The sequence below is a fragment of the Lontra canadensis genome, unplaced genomic scaffold (assembly GCF_010015895.1).
Source record: "Lontra canadensis isolate GAN:19392208 unplaced genomic scaffold, GSC_riverotter_1.0 scaffold5, whole genome shotgun sequence".
NCBI classification, from domain to species: Eukaryota; Metazoa; Chordata; class Mammalia; order Carnivora; family Mustelidae; genus Lontra; species Lontra canadensis.
In genome coordinates, this window is record NW_022630999.1 from 33080372 (window position 1) to 33095683 (window position 15312).

Sequence of the window (15312 nt, forward strand, 5' to 3'; positions counted from 1 at the left end):
ATTGAAATTCTGAGTCTCAGGTTTTCTTTTTATGAAATAGAATAAAGATGAAAAGAGATAACAGATATGCAACTAGCCAAGGACATAGTATATGCTTGTGGAAGGTTACTATTCCCCTGGCAAACTACAACTTCATTGCTTAATATGTAGCTCTAGGGAAAGAAGTCCTGAGAACCTCCAGTGACTGGGATTCACTTCTTTCCTAGCAAGGCTCTGAATTGTTGACAGAAGTTGCTACTATATTGCATCAAAACTTACTTCCACCAGCACGTTCTGAGGAATTAGCAACTACCACTTCAAGTCAAGGCAAATGCTTTGTGAGGGTCACAGAGGATTCATCGCTCCAATGTGCCTGACTCCCCTGGTAATGCAGTCATAGCAGAGCAGAAATTCACACGGATCCAAGTAGAGGAAGAGAAAGTTTCCTCTCTCCCTAGCTCCAACAAATCCTAGCTCCACTAATGCAGCAGCCAGTGATTTTCAAGCCCAGTTATTCTTAACACCTTTCATCTAGGTTCAAAAGTCCTTTCTTTGCCAAGAACCCACCCAAAGCATCTGGAGCTCTGAATGCAAAGCAGTTTTCTTGGATGGTAGAATCTCACTAAGTAGGCTCTTGAAAGACAATTAAAATTGTCTGTAATCCAAATATGCTGTGGTCTTACACTTTCAGGGGCCTCACGGTGATTGGGTAGAATAATCTAGTGGGCAGGAAAGGGAAGGTAAGGGAAGTGAAACCTGCAACATTGAGAGCATCTGTCCCCAAACTCAAGTTCAGCAAAAGAGTTGGAACCTCCATGATATGAAATCAGGCAAAGAAAGAGATTTAGTATCAGATGGCTTTGCACATATTTCTCAATCAAAAGAATTTTCTTGACTACTTCTCACCATCAAAACACCTGGTCCATACAAAGACACCATTCATCCATTCACGAATATATACTGCAAGTCTAGAATCCTCTAGGCACTGTTCCAAGTCCTGGAGATACAGTTAGGAAAACAGACGACAGGGCACCTAGGTGGCTGAGTCAGTTGTGTCCAACTCTTGATTTCAGCTCTGGTCATGTTCTCAGGGTTGTGAGATAGAGGCCAGCAGGAAGCCTGCTTAAGATTCTCTCTTTCCCTCTGTCTCTCTCTCAACATCCCCCCCCCTGCCCTCGACTCACATGCTCTCTTTCTCTCTAAAAGAAAAAAAAGAAAAAGAAAAAGAAAAGGAAAGGAAAGGAAAAAAAAGAAAACAGACAACAAGTCCTGCCTGTCTTGGGGAACATGCATTCTAGTGAAGCATTCTTTGCATAATACCACAGTGAGATTCAGGTCAGGATTCACAAATCCAATGACTCTAGAGGCTGGACAGATAGCAGCCAGAAACAGTGATTTGGTTACAGGACAATAGGGAGCGGTGGGGACTGTGGAGACTAGAGATCTCATACCCCATCTAAAGAAGAAAGCTGCTATTTCATTTCAGATCATTGTTCCCACACAATTCAGGTTCATTGCTTTCACATCTGGTTTGTCAGTAGAAGTCAGAGACATAGATACTTTGAAATTTTCCAATTTTTAAAAACAGAAAAAAATAAAACTAAATTTATCTGATGGCTAGGTCCTATCTGAAAGATATCTGCTTGTGACTCCTTCTCTTGATGTCTAGTGTAGACAACTGGGAATAGAGGAATGGAGTTAATCAACTCTAAAACCTGGAGTCAGGAAGACATGGTTTCAAACTAGCTTCACCATTTACCACTAATGTAGTAAGGTTACTTTTTTAAAACAGATTTATTTTAGAATGTCTCCCAATGATATCAGATGGAAATCATGTTCAAAAGCTGTGTGAGAAAGTTTAAAGGGTTAAGCACATTCCATTTGTGTTCAAAATTCTATGAGAATCATTACCAATAATAAAAAAAAGTTTGAAGAATGTTATAAATTATTTTCACCACAGTAAAGTCTTTGAAAAACTAAAACTTGCTATAATAATATTTACAGTATTAGTAAAAGGAACAAACATTGAAAAAGTGCCATCAGAAGTTAATATTATCTACTCTGCAATTAAGCAGAGCATTTGTCATGGTGAACAAAGGCTGTAACCAGATTGTGAGCAGTGCATGTCACTGCAGTTCTGCTGGCTGCAAACCATGTATCGACCATAAGAAGACAAGTATTTGGAAAATTTACACTTCTAGGCAATAAATCATTGTCAAAATAGTTTCAACTATACCACACACAAAATAAATAAATAAATAAATAAAAGCAGATTACTTAAGCTCCTTGAGTTTCAGTTTCACCATCCATAAAACAGGAATACAATCATAGAGAGATAGCATTAAGCAATAAATAAGAGGTAGCATTAAGCAATAAATAAGAGGTATATAGGAACCATGCCTGGTACATAGTAAGAGCATAATAAATGTTAATTGTTATGATTGTTGGGGTCCTGGCAGGAAAAGATACACATTTAAAGATATTAACTGAAAGAATTTAAATGTTCTTTTTATAGAGGCATATACAAGGTTTGGGGGACATACGTACATAGTACCATTTAGATGGATAAGGGAAAAGATGATTCTTCATTTGCAGCAGATCCTTAGGGCAGCAGAGCTTAGTTTTCCTGATGAGCACCATTAAAAAGAGAAGAATAAACATTGTTAAAATGTCTATGCTGCCCGAGCAATATACACTTTCAATGCCATCCCTATCAAAATACCATTGGTACTTTTTACAGAGCTGGAACAAACAATCCTAAAATTCGTATGGAACCAGAAAAGACCCCAAATCACCAGGGGAATGTTGAAAAAGAAAAACAAAGCTGTGGGCATCACAATGCCTGACTTCAAACTGTATTACAAAGCTGTGATCATCAGGACGGCATGGTACTGGCACAAAAACACATATAGATCAATGAAACAGAATAGAGACTCCAGAAATGGGCCCTCAACTCTATGGTCAACTGAACTTTGACAAATTAGGAAAAAAAATACACAATGGAAAAAAGATAGTCTCTTCAATAAATGGTGCTGGGAAAACTGGACAGCTACACACAGAAGAAGGAAACTGGACCATTCTCTTACACCATACACAAAGATAAACTCAAAATGGATGAAAGTCCTCAATGTGAGACAGGAATCCATCAAAATCCTAGAGAAGAACACAGGCAGTAACCTCTTCGACATTAGCCACAGCAAATTCTTTCAAGACACATCTCTAAAGGCAAGGAAAACAAAAGCAAAAATGAACTTCTGGGAGTTCATCAAGATAAATAGCTTCTGTACAGCAAAGGAAACAGTCAATAAAACTAAAAGGTAACCCACAGGATGGAAGAAGATATTTGCAAATGGCAGAACAGATAAAGGGCTGGTATCCAAGATCTACAAAGAACTTCTCAAACTCAACAGCCAAAAACCAAATAATCCAGTCAAAAAGTGGGCAGAACACATGAACATACATTTCTCCAAACTAGACATACAGCTAACAGACACATGAAAATATGCCCATCATTACTAGCCATCAGGAAAATTCAAATCAAAACCACAATGAGATACCACCTTACACCAGTTAGAATGGCAACAATTAACAATACAGGAAATAATAAATGTTGGGAAGGATGTGGAGAAAGGGGAACCCTCTTAACACTGTTGGTGGGAATGCAAGCTGTTATAGTCACTCTGGAAAACAGTATGGAGATTCTTTAGGAAGTTAAAAATAGAGCTACCCTATGACCCAGCAATTGTACTACTGGGTATTTACCCCCAAAATACAGATGCAGTGAAAAGAAGGGGCACCTGCACCCCAATGTTCATAGCAGCAATGCCCACGACAGCCAAACTGTGGAAGGAGCCAAGATGTCCTTCAACAGATGAATGGATAAAAAAGATGTGAACCCATATGTACGATGGAATATTACTCAGCCATCAGAAAGGATGAATACCTACCATTTACATTGGCATGGATGAAACTGGAGGGTATGATACTAAGTGGAATAGGTTGAGCAGAGAAAGACAATTACTATATGGTTTCACTCATATGTGAAACATAAGGAATAGCACAGAGGACCAATGGGGAAGGGAGGGAAAACTGAAGGGGAAGAAACCAAAGAGAGAGAGAGAGAGACAAACTATGCGATACTCTTGACTCCAGGAAACAAATTGAGGGTTTCAGAAGGGAGAGGGATTGGGGAATGGGGTAGCCAGGTGATGGGTATTAAGAAGGGTGCATGTTGTGAATGAGCACTGGGGTGTTATATGCAACTGATGAATCATTGAACACTACATCAAAAACTAAAGATGTACTATATGTTAGCTAACTGGACATAATTAAAAAAAGATAATACCATAAAAATGAAAAATAAAATATTTATATGTGACGTTTGATATGCTCTAATAATGTATGTGATTGCAGGACAGTGCACACCAGTAAGTACACCACCTAGTGTAAGAAGTAGAGCATTATCATTACTGGAGCCCGCTTTGGGATTCTTTTTGATAACAGAAGAAGGTAGCAAAGTCTTATATAAAAAGAGAATGTATTAGTCACTGGGGTCTTCCCTTGCTTCTCTTTTAGGTTTATCACATGTTGCTTCAAAAATAAATTATATAAATAGTGACAAAAAACTTCATGTTTTAGGCTTTTTAAAAACAAAGGTTTATTTCTCATTCATGCAAAGAATCCAAAGAGGGGTGATTGGGAGTTTCGCTCTGCATCTCCTCCCTCGGAAACTCAGGCAGATAGTGTCTCCACCATTCAGAATGTTTCTGGTTGCTGTGATAGGGGAAAAGACAGTGATTTTCACACTGCCTCGTAAATTTCCACCTAAAAATGACACATGCCAATTCCACTTGCATTTCAGTAACCAAAGCAAGTCACACGGCCACTTCTAACTTTAAGGCAGTCGAGAAGTGCAATCAGACATTATGCCTGGAAAATGAAAAGGGAAATATTTGTGACAAGCCCTAGTAACTACCACACAATGTTAGCAAGAGTTAGGTGAGATGGATGCTCACTGGCATCTTGGTAGCAGGGCAAATTGGCACAGATTCTCTAGAAAGCAAGTTGAAAATGTGTATAACAGGCCTAAAGGGAAGTTCATTCTCCTCTTCAAGTAACCTTCTCTTAGTATAAGTAGAAACCCAAAGATTATGAACAAATGTGTATGTTGAAGCACTACATATACAAACAAAAAAACCCCAAACAACCAGAATGTCCAATAGAAGGGCAATAGTTAAATAAATCAAAGTATAGCCATATGATGGAAAATTCTCTAGCATTCTAAAATGTTGCTTTTGAAGAGTGTTTAGTGACATAGGAAAAATGCTCATAGAAAGTAAAAGTTAAAGAAAGAATAAAAAATTGTACCATACAAATTAATATAAAAATCAAGTACCAAGAAGATAAAGGAACTAAATATTAATGACGGATATCTTTAGATAAATGTTATTGTCTTCTTTGTTTCTTTGTATTTCTTTAATTCTCTATATAGATGAGTTAATATTTTTTCATAATCAGGAAAAAAATATTATTAAGAACGTATGTAAGGATATTCATTACAATTTTTATAATTGCAGAAATTGACAACATCGAAACTCCATTGAAAGAAAGTTGGTTAAACAAATTATAGTTCAGTTAAATAATAGATTATGATGAAGCACTTAAAAATTAAGATCTATTTGATCTAGGACACCTGGGTGGCTCAGTCAGTGAAACCACTGCCTTAAGCTCAGATCGTGATCCCAGGGTCCTGGGATCAAGTCCCTCATCAGGCTCCTTGCTCGGCAGGGAGCCTGCTTCTCCCTCTGCCTCTGCTTGCTGCTCCTCCCCATTTGTGCTCGCTCTCTGTCAAAAAATAAAATCTTTTTTTAAAAAAAGATTTGATCTGCTAGGGAACGTTTGTTATGATACATTAAGAAAAAAAAAGCAAGGGACATAAATAAAATGCTTTAAAGGTTATTCCTAAGATCTGAACATTACAAGAAATAATTTAAATATCCAACAGTGGTTATATCATGGTAAGACCATAAAATGGATTACGACCTAGCCCTTAATAACCATGGATTATGAAGAATATTTAATAAGGTGTGAAAACACACTCAAACTAAAATGTCCAGTGAAAAAAGTAGAAGGTGAAACTATATCCATTTGTCTTGGAATGCGATAAACTAGTTTAGTATCCCAAACAGTACTTGGTGTATGGTAATACATAATAAACACTAGCAAATACCTTAAGTTAGTTGTTGAATTTAACTACGGGGGGAAAAAACTAGAAGATACATCAAATCATTAATCGTGGTTGGCCCTCGGTGATGGAATTCTTCATAATTTTCCATGGTTTCCAACGTTTCTACATTGATAAAAAGTATTATTTATTTTTTAAAAGGATTTGAACACAGAATATTGCATCTGAACCCCTCTGCCATGGATACAGTTGACCGCACATGCCCTGATATCAGTAGCTACAAAAAGCCAAAGAGTTCTTCACCTTGCCTGAAGTTTCTACCATTGGGAACCTTCTTAGAGAAGGTTATTATTATCTAAGAACATCCATTCATCAAATGCATATTTTGGGGCCAGAAATGTGCTATTCTTTTTATATAGGTGTTCTCAGCTTTGGCTGCACATTGGTATTACCTAGAAGCTGCACTGCACACCAATTAAGTTATATTTTTGGAGGTGGGGCCAGGGCATCAATATTTTTTAAAGCTCTGCAGATGATTCCAATATGCAGTCAAAGTTGAAAACAACTGTTTGGGGTACATCTTATTTTATTTTCTAAGTATTTCAATCCCCAACGTATAGATGAGGAACTGAGGTTGAAAGAGTTGAAGGTAAGTTTTCACAAGGGCATAGGTTAGGAAAAGGGAAAGCCGGTGATTTAAATGTAGAGCTGATGGAAATCATTGGCCTGATACTTTTACTTGAGGTAGCTGATATGCAGAGAGGGAACTGGAAGGACTTACCCCAAGGCAAAGGCTGGTTCCTTGTGAGTCAGTACTGAGGTTCCTATACCCTGCTTGGGTCGCTTTCCAACTACTCCTTGCTGCTGAGGCAGGGAGGATAACAGATCACACACACACACACACACACACACACACACACACACACACACACGTGACTGTGAGTTTCACCTCTACCCAAGTAAGGTTCCATAAGGATTCCAGGTCTAGTTCTATCTAGTCCCACCAGCATGAGATGGGGGCTTCCTTCTCATGCTAAGGCATGGCCTCTAGGAGTGCAGAGTCCTTTCAAGGATGCTCAGAATCCTGGGCCATTAAATGAGGGCTGTCTTCGTGGAATGGTTGGATGGGAACCAAGCTAAGCCTTAAGCCCAGACAGTTGTTGATCATTGGTAACCATCTGGTCGATGGCTGGTCATCCTCACTGGTTGACAGTGACAAAGAGAAATGGGTGCTATCTCAGCTGCCACTTGGCTCTGCTGATAAATGGAGTCTGCCGAGTTCATCAGTCTTACATTGTTGACTCCCCTTCCTTTCTTCTCAACCCAACTGCCTTTTTCCTAGTTATAAGGTAGGACAACTATCTTGCAGGTTCCAAAGGAGTGCTCCTTCTGTCTCACATTTTGAAATTTGATAGTATGGGCTTATGGACTTTGTATCTTGGTTCTGTAGTGGATGACTCATGCCTTGTATAGGGACAGGGTGGAGGGGGGACAGGCCTTCTTCAGGGTCATACTCATCTCATCCTATTGACTCAAGGTACAAAGGAAGCACGGAGAGGAAACCAAGATGACTGATAAAGCAGTTCCTTCCCTTGACAAAGACAACAGGTGGGGTACCTCAATGTAGGCTTTAAAATGCTCCTTTTACCCCTGAGTCAATGTATGCGAAAGTGAACTATGTAGTATTAGTATTACTGAAGCTATTATCTCAGCTCTAGGCTACCTACATTAAAGCTTTAAAGAAATCTCCTGATTTCTAACAACTGATTTCCTTTTTGGCAGGCCAAAAAATTCCTTTGGAGGACTGCACCAAGCACTCTGAGCCAGATATTGGCACAAATATAAAAGGTCATCTTGGAGTCGGCTGAGTTGGTGAATGCCAATACGCTGGAGCTCCCTGGAACCTCAGCTTATGCATATCTGGCAACTAACTTCACCATTGGGCCCAGGCCTCTGCCTCTGCAGCCCATGCTGGCCTGGGTACAAAGGGTTTGCCCTACTGAGGGACCCCTTCAGGATTGCTCACATGGGAACTTATCCATCCAGGGTTCTCAACCTACTAAAAGCTCTGGCCAGGCCCTTTTGCAAGCTAGGGGCTTTTTTCTGCATATAACCCTTTAGAGATTGGGTTTTCCCCTCCTTGGCATGAGGAAAAACAATAACAGGGCACCTCATGAAACTGTAGAATCACAGAATGCAGTTCTATATGCCCTTTCTAGAGGTAAACTGTCTTAGTTCTAAGCAGGAGCCCAATTCCTCATTGTTCCATGGGTGTTTTGTCCAGAAGTGAGATTCAAAGAAATTGGAACATAAAGAGTCACACATCAACAGGTCTATAAAATACCCTGAGAATCTCATAGGAATGGGAGGCCCAATACCCCCTAAATATTAACTTCTCTATCCCAATCCCACTGCATTTGTCTATGTCAGTCGAGAATTCAGTCTTCTACTAAAACACACACTTTCCTGGGAAAGGTTCTGCTCCCGGTTACATATCAGCATCTCTTTCAGAATCTGTCATGTGCACAGGGACTTCCTGTATTCAAATCCAGGTTCCAGCCTTTACTAATTAGGTGAACTTGGGCCTGTTCTTGAATTTCCTCAGACCTTGGTGTACGCATCAGTAAAATGGAAGTTATAGTAGTATCTATTGGATGTTCTGTGGATTAATCAAGCCAATCCATGTAAAGTGCTTAGAATAGTGCCTGCCACATAGTGTTCAATAAATGCACTTATTTTATTCCCTAAAAGTAGGGCTTGACCAACAGAGCCACTTGCACAGAATTGGACCTTTCTGGAGGAAAGGGATCATGAAGAGGGTGGAAAAGGATGTGGAAAAAGGAAAGCTGTGGGTACTGAAATAGAAATACCATCTTGAAATTGTGTTCTTGTTCTCTCTTGCAGACATGTGCACAGACCCAGGTAGAGATGGAGACATAGTGATTGGGGCCCCAGCATGAGTGAGATATAGCATTGAGAGGATGCTAAGGGATGTGTGAGTGGCAAAAAACAACACTTTGCAGTTTTGAGGGGTTAAATTTGCATTAAAATTATAAATGTAATGAATGATTCTATAGAACATTTGAAAGAATACAAAGGGAAATATTTTAAATCAATATTTCTACTGTCTCCTGACCATTTTGATATATTTCATTCTAATCTTTTTTTTCCATGGAGAACTTATATAACTAATATACATTTGTTCTACTCTACAGCCAATTTTAACAATATTGGGATCATATTTTAAACTACTTTTTCCCTACTTACTACAGCTTGAGCACTTCCTCTCATTAAATGTGGCTTTTAATGTCTACATTATATTCCATCATATGGATTCATTTATCCAATTCACTATAAACATTTACACTATTTCTGTTTTTTTATTTTTATAAATCATATAGCAATGAGCACCCATGCACATAAATCTCTATGTGCACGTCTAGTAAATTCCTCAGGTTAAATTCCTAGAAGTGAAATTAACAGATGAAGAATTATACTCACTTTGTAGTACCTTGATACATACTGCCCTCTTTCTTGCTATGAATGTACACACAGGAATGGCACAGTTATAATTCAAGCATCCTTTTTAACTCCCTCTACTTTCTTCCTGTGGCTAAATAGCTCTCATCCTTGCATGATTAGTCCAAGCACCACCTTTCCCAGGAAGCCTTTCCCAACCTTCCTAGACTGGTTTAGATATCCCTTTTCTATACTTTCATAGCCCTAGCTCTTTGTTCTAATACAGTATTTAGTACACTAGACTGTACTTGCTGATTTACCTGTGTGTCTACCTGGCTAGACTAGAAACACCTTAAGGGTCAAGTAATTGGTATAATCATGGCACCTGGCACGTAACAGATTGGTAGGAGTCAATGCAAAACAGGCACCTGAATAGGCTGGGGCTCTGCAAGAGTATATGTGGTGCATTTCTTTGCTCACAAAGGCCTCCTCTATCACCACCTCTTTAGGTAACATGCTCCAGGTAATGTGTTCTATTGACCTCCGGCCAACGAAAATGCTGACCCAGGGACCATTACTATACTTCCCATGGAAGGCTGATCTAGGGAAAATAACATACAAGGCTTGTCTAATAGAAGCCAAGACTCTTATCAATCATGATCTTTGGTCAGAGGTGTCAGGACAAAAGATCCCTAAAAAGCCCACAGAAGGTAATTAATGGGATCACAGATTCTTAAACTGAGACTACCTTGTATTACAGTTCAATGTATCAAGGCCTGGAGAAGTATGGATAATAATACTTACATTGTACATTGTTCTAAGGACTAAAAGAACAACAAATGTTGATTCCTAGTGATGGACATATAATATTTGCTCAACAAATTGATTCATTGATTGATTCATTCATTCATTCATTCAGTTAATATTTACTGAATGCCCCTTATATGCTGTTATGATTGAATTGTGTCCTCCCAAAATCTACATTAGTTGAAGCCCTAGCCCCCTGTATTTGGAAATAGAGCCATTAAGGAGTTAAAAATGTTAAATGAGGTCATAATGGTGGAGAACTAATCTGACAGGACTTGTGTTCTTGTAAGAAGAGGAAGAGACATCAAAGTATTCTCTCTCTATATTTCTCTCTCTCTCGTTCTCTCTGCGAACACTAAGGAAAGTCCCTGTGAGGACACAGCAAGAAGGCAGCCATCTATAAGCCAAGAAGAGAGGCCTCACTAGAAATCAACCCTCGCAACACCTTTGTCTTGGACTTTTAGCTTCCAGAACTTGAGAAAATTAAATCTGTTTAAGCCATTCAGTCTGTGGTATCTTGTTATGGCAGTCCAAGCTGACTAATAAATGTGCCATGGTCCAATGTCTAATATGTGGTAGTGTCACCTGCAATGTAATTCGAGCTGGGAAACTATAAAAAGACACCTGAAATAAAATGCAACATTATCCTTTTGATCAGTAAGGGGTCTCCGGTTTCTCATTACTCAATGATGCTTCCCTGCTCCCAGTTGGAAAGCCATCCAATCATTACATTCTGTAAGTTGCCACCACTTCAAGACCACTACTCAGTTCTATGACCTGCACAGAAATGTTAGAAAAGACAGCTTGGTGTTCCAGAAAGAGTGATCAACTTCTGAGTCACACAGAGCCAAGTCTGAATCTCAAATCTGTCACTTATTAGACATGAGACTATGGAAAAGTCACTTCACCTCTTTGAGTCTTAGTTTCCTCATCTGTAGAATGGGTTACTTTGTGGTATAACAGAATAACAGCCTCCCAGATATGCCCACACTCTAATCCCCAGAACTTGTGAATATGTTGCCCTATATGGCAAAAAGGACTCTGCAAATGTTATTAAGAATAAGAACATTGAGATGCAGAGATTATCCTGCATTATCCAGGGGGACCAATCTAATCATCTGAATCCTTAAAAGTGGAGAACCTTCCTGGTTATTGTTTGATGCAGTGTGGCAATGGAAGTATGCAAGAGAGAAGCATGAGAAGGATTTGACTTACTGTTGCTAGCTTTGAAGATGGAGGAAGGTGCTACAGGCCAAGGAATGCAGGTCATCTCTAGAAACTGGAAAAGACAAGGAAACAGATTCTCCCCTAGAACTTCCAAAAAGTAATGTATCTCTACAAACACTTTGATTTTAGCCTAGTGAGACCCATGTTGACTTCTGACCTATAGAACTTAGTTGTATTGTTTTAGCCACTAAGTATGTGGTACTTTGTTATAGCCACTGTAGGATACTCATACAACTTTATATAATTGTTAAAACTTTTAAAAGAGAGTATCTGCTTGTCACCTAAGAGACCCATTCAGAGTCCTTTAAAGGAGGACAGGAGATCATTATTGAAAAGAAATGCTGTTTTTATTTAAATGTCTCATAATAAGGGAAGCAAAGGAATAAAAAAACAAGAGTGCCTTAACTACAAGTGATGAATGTGTGCTTACATCTATTCACCATCCATCTTTTCTCAGCATTTGATGAATTAGCAGCAGCTAGCTGGCACAAGCTCATCTCCCAATGGCCGACCAAGGGCCTGGGTGACAGTTAGTTCCAAACAGCCCCCATCTCTTGTCTGATAACACATATTCTCTCTCCACCCTGTTGAAGGCAGGCTCCATAATGGACTTTCTATGCTTTATGCTGAGGCATACACATAGTCACACCCTGGGGTTCAAATTATGTTGCTTCCATTTCTTAGTTGTGGGAACTTGAGCAAGCATCACACCTCTGTGAGTCCTAGACTTCTCTTTTGATAATTAAGGGTAAATTTTACTTTATATGGTTGTTCAGAGCAGGAAAACTTTGTTTGCAAATTGTTTAATATAGTGTCTGTCATACGGAAATTGCTAATAAAGGGACTAATTTATCCAAAACTATAAAAAGAGCACTCAAAAATAAATATATATGTATGTAAATCCATCAGATATGTATACTACATGCATAAATAGAGAGATATTGTAGTATATAAGTATACACACACACATACACATACACACCAAATAAGACCTAGGGGTTGTCCTCAAATCTTCCATAGTCCAGTGGGGACAAGACAGATAAAACAGGCAATGATAAGGTAATGCAATCAGTGCTAAAACAAGAGGTAGTATTTGGTACTATGGATTCAAAGAAGAGAGGCAACTAATCCAGGTTATGTGGTCAAGGAAAGCTGCTGGGTGAAGTCATTTCTAAAATGAATCCTGGGGTGCCTGGGTCACTCAGTCAGTTAAGTGTTTGACTCTTGATTCCTGCTCAGATCATGATCTCTAAGTTGTGAGATTGAGCCAGATGTTGGGCTCCACACCCAGTGCTTAAGATTCTCTCTCTCCCCCTCCCACCCTCCTCCTACAAAATAAAATAAAATAATAAAATAAAATAAAAATAAATGAATCCTTCAGGATTAACTTGAATTGGGTAAGAAGTGAACATTATATGCAGGTTGATAGCAACTATAAGACTAATGCAAAGAAGAACAAACAAAAAAAATCAAGAAATGAACATAATTTAATACTACAGAGTTGGAAAGGAGAGGAAACATAGAGAAATGGCTTATTGATATAATCATCATATGTGCGTGTGACTATTATTGCCACGTTTGTCAGACAAGAGGTAACTTTACAATAGTACCCAGCCTATTTCTCTCCCCAGCCTACTAAGGAAAATTCAAATTTCCATTCAACCCTGTCCCGAAACTTAATGGGAAGACTGAGGTAATCAATGAAGTAGAGAAGGGCCAAGACAGGGAGAGAATAACTTACCAGAAGAGATGAGAACATAAGGGGAGAGAAACAATGGTGATGAGGGTCAGAAGTCCTCTAGCTTTTGTGTTTTCTTAAAGCAGCTGTAGTAAAGATTTAAATTAGTTTCAATTTTTCCAACTATTACTTATTTGAATTTGATTCTAGGCCAAAAGTGGACTTTCTGGGGCCTGGTTTTATATAGCTTGTGGATATGTCTGAACCTTTTCCAGACAGACTATTTTATTTATTATTCCTTCAAAATACCTCTCTCTAACCCTTTACTTATGCCATTTCCCCTGCCTGGAATGTTTTCTGTACTTGTCTAAATCCCTCCTATTCTTTAAGGCCTAGCTTACACTCCATATGCTCCCTCAAAGCTCTGTCAGCACAGAGAAATGCCCCTTCGATTACTTTAATGTATTTGTTGTCTGAGTAGACATTAGTGCTTATTGTCCAGAAAATCTTCACAAAAACATCAAAGAAAAATATAGAGAAAAATACATCATGCTTTAAGACCATTGCCCTAAAGGAAAAATTGCATACAAGCCCTTCCAGTCATTAATTATGGGTATAGATGACAAATAATATTACAACCATGCTAGGAATTTTGATTTCATCACTTCTTTGAAGTATTCCTGTATTTATTTTTTTTTAAGTTTTCAACTTTAGTTAGATGTCACACAGTGTTATATCTAGTATCAGGTGTATAATATAGTAATTCCACACTTCCATACTCATCACAACAAATACACTCCTTAATTCCCATCACCTATTTGGCCCATCCCTCCACCCACCTCACCTCTGGTAACCATCAGTTCTTTATAATAAGAATCTGTTTCTTGACCTCTCTCTTTCTCTCTTTTTCCCATTGCTTGTTTGCTTTATTTCTTAAATTTCACACGAGTGGAATTATATAGTATTTGTCTTTCTCTGACTGACTTATTTCACTTAGCATAATATACTCTAGCTCCATCCATGTTAGTTGTTGCAAATGGTGAGAGTTCATTCCTTTTTAATGACTGAATAGTATTCCATTATACATACATAATATTTGAGGAACCTCTATACTGTTTTCCACAAGGTCTGCACCAGTTTGCATTCCAACCGATAATGAAGCAGTAGAAAGAATCCCATTTATAAGAAAACTGTCCCATTTCTAATTGGACACAAAATCATAAGATATCTAGTAATAAACCTAACCAAAGAGGTGAAAGACTTATGAAAGAAATTGAAGATTACACAAATAAATGGAAGACAAAACAGTATGGAGTTTCCTCAAAAAGTTAAAAATAGAACTAGCTATGATGTAACAAACACACTACCAGGTAATGATCCAAAGAATACAAAAATACTAATTCAGAGGGACATACTATGCACCTTAACGTTTATAGCAGCATCATCTATAATAGCCAAATTGTGGAAACCACCCAAGCATCCATCAATTTATGAATGTATAAAGAAGATATGACATATATGTATATATTGGAATATTATTCAGCCATAAAAATGAATGAAGTCTTGCTATTTGAAACAACATGGATGGAGCTAGAGAGTAGTATGCTAAGCAAAATAATTCTGTCAGAGATAGACAAATACCATATAATTTCACTCATGTGTGGAATTTAAGAAACGAATGAGCAAACAGAAAAAAATGAGACAGAAAGGAAAACCAAGAAACAGAGTCTTAACTATAGAGAACAAACTGATGGTTACCCAAAGGGAGGTGTGTGGAGGGATGGGTTGAATAGGTGATAGGGATTAAGGTGTGCACTTGCTGTGATGAGCACAGAGTGATGTACAGAAGTTGTGAATTCAGGTGTCGAATTGTACACCTGAAACTAATATTGCACTGTATGTTAACTAACTGGAATTTAAATAAAAAAGAGAAAAAAGAAAGAAATAGACATTGCATGCTAATGAATTGGAAGGATAA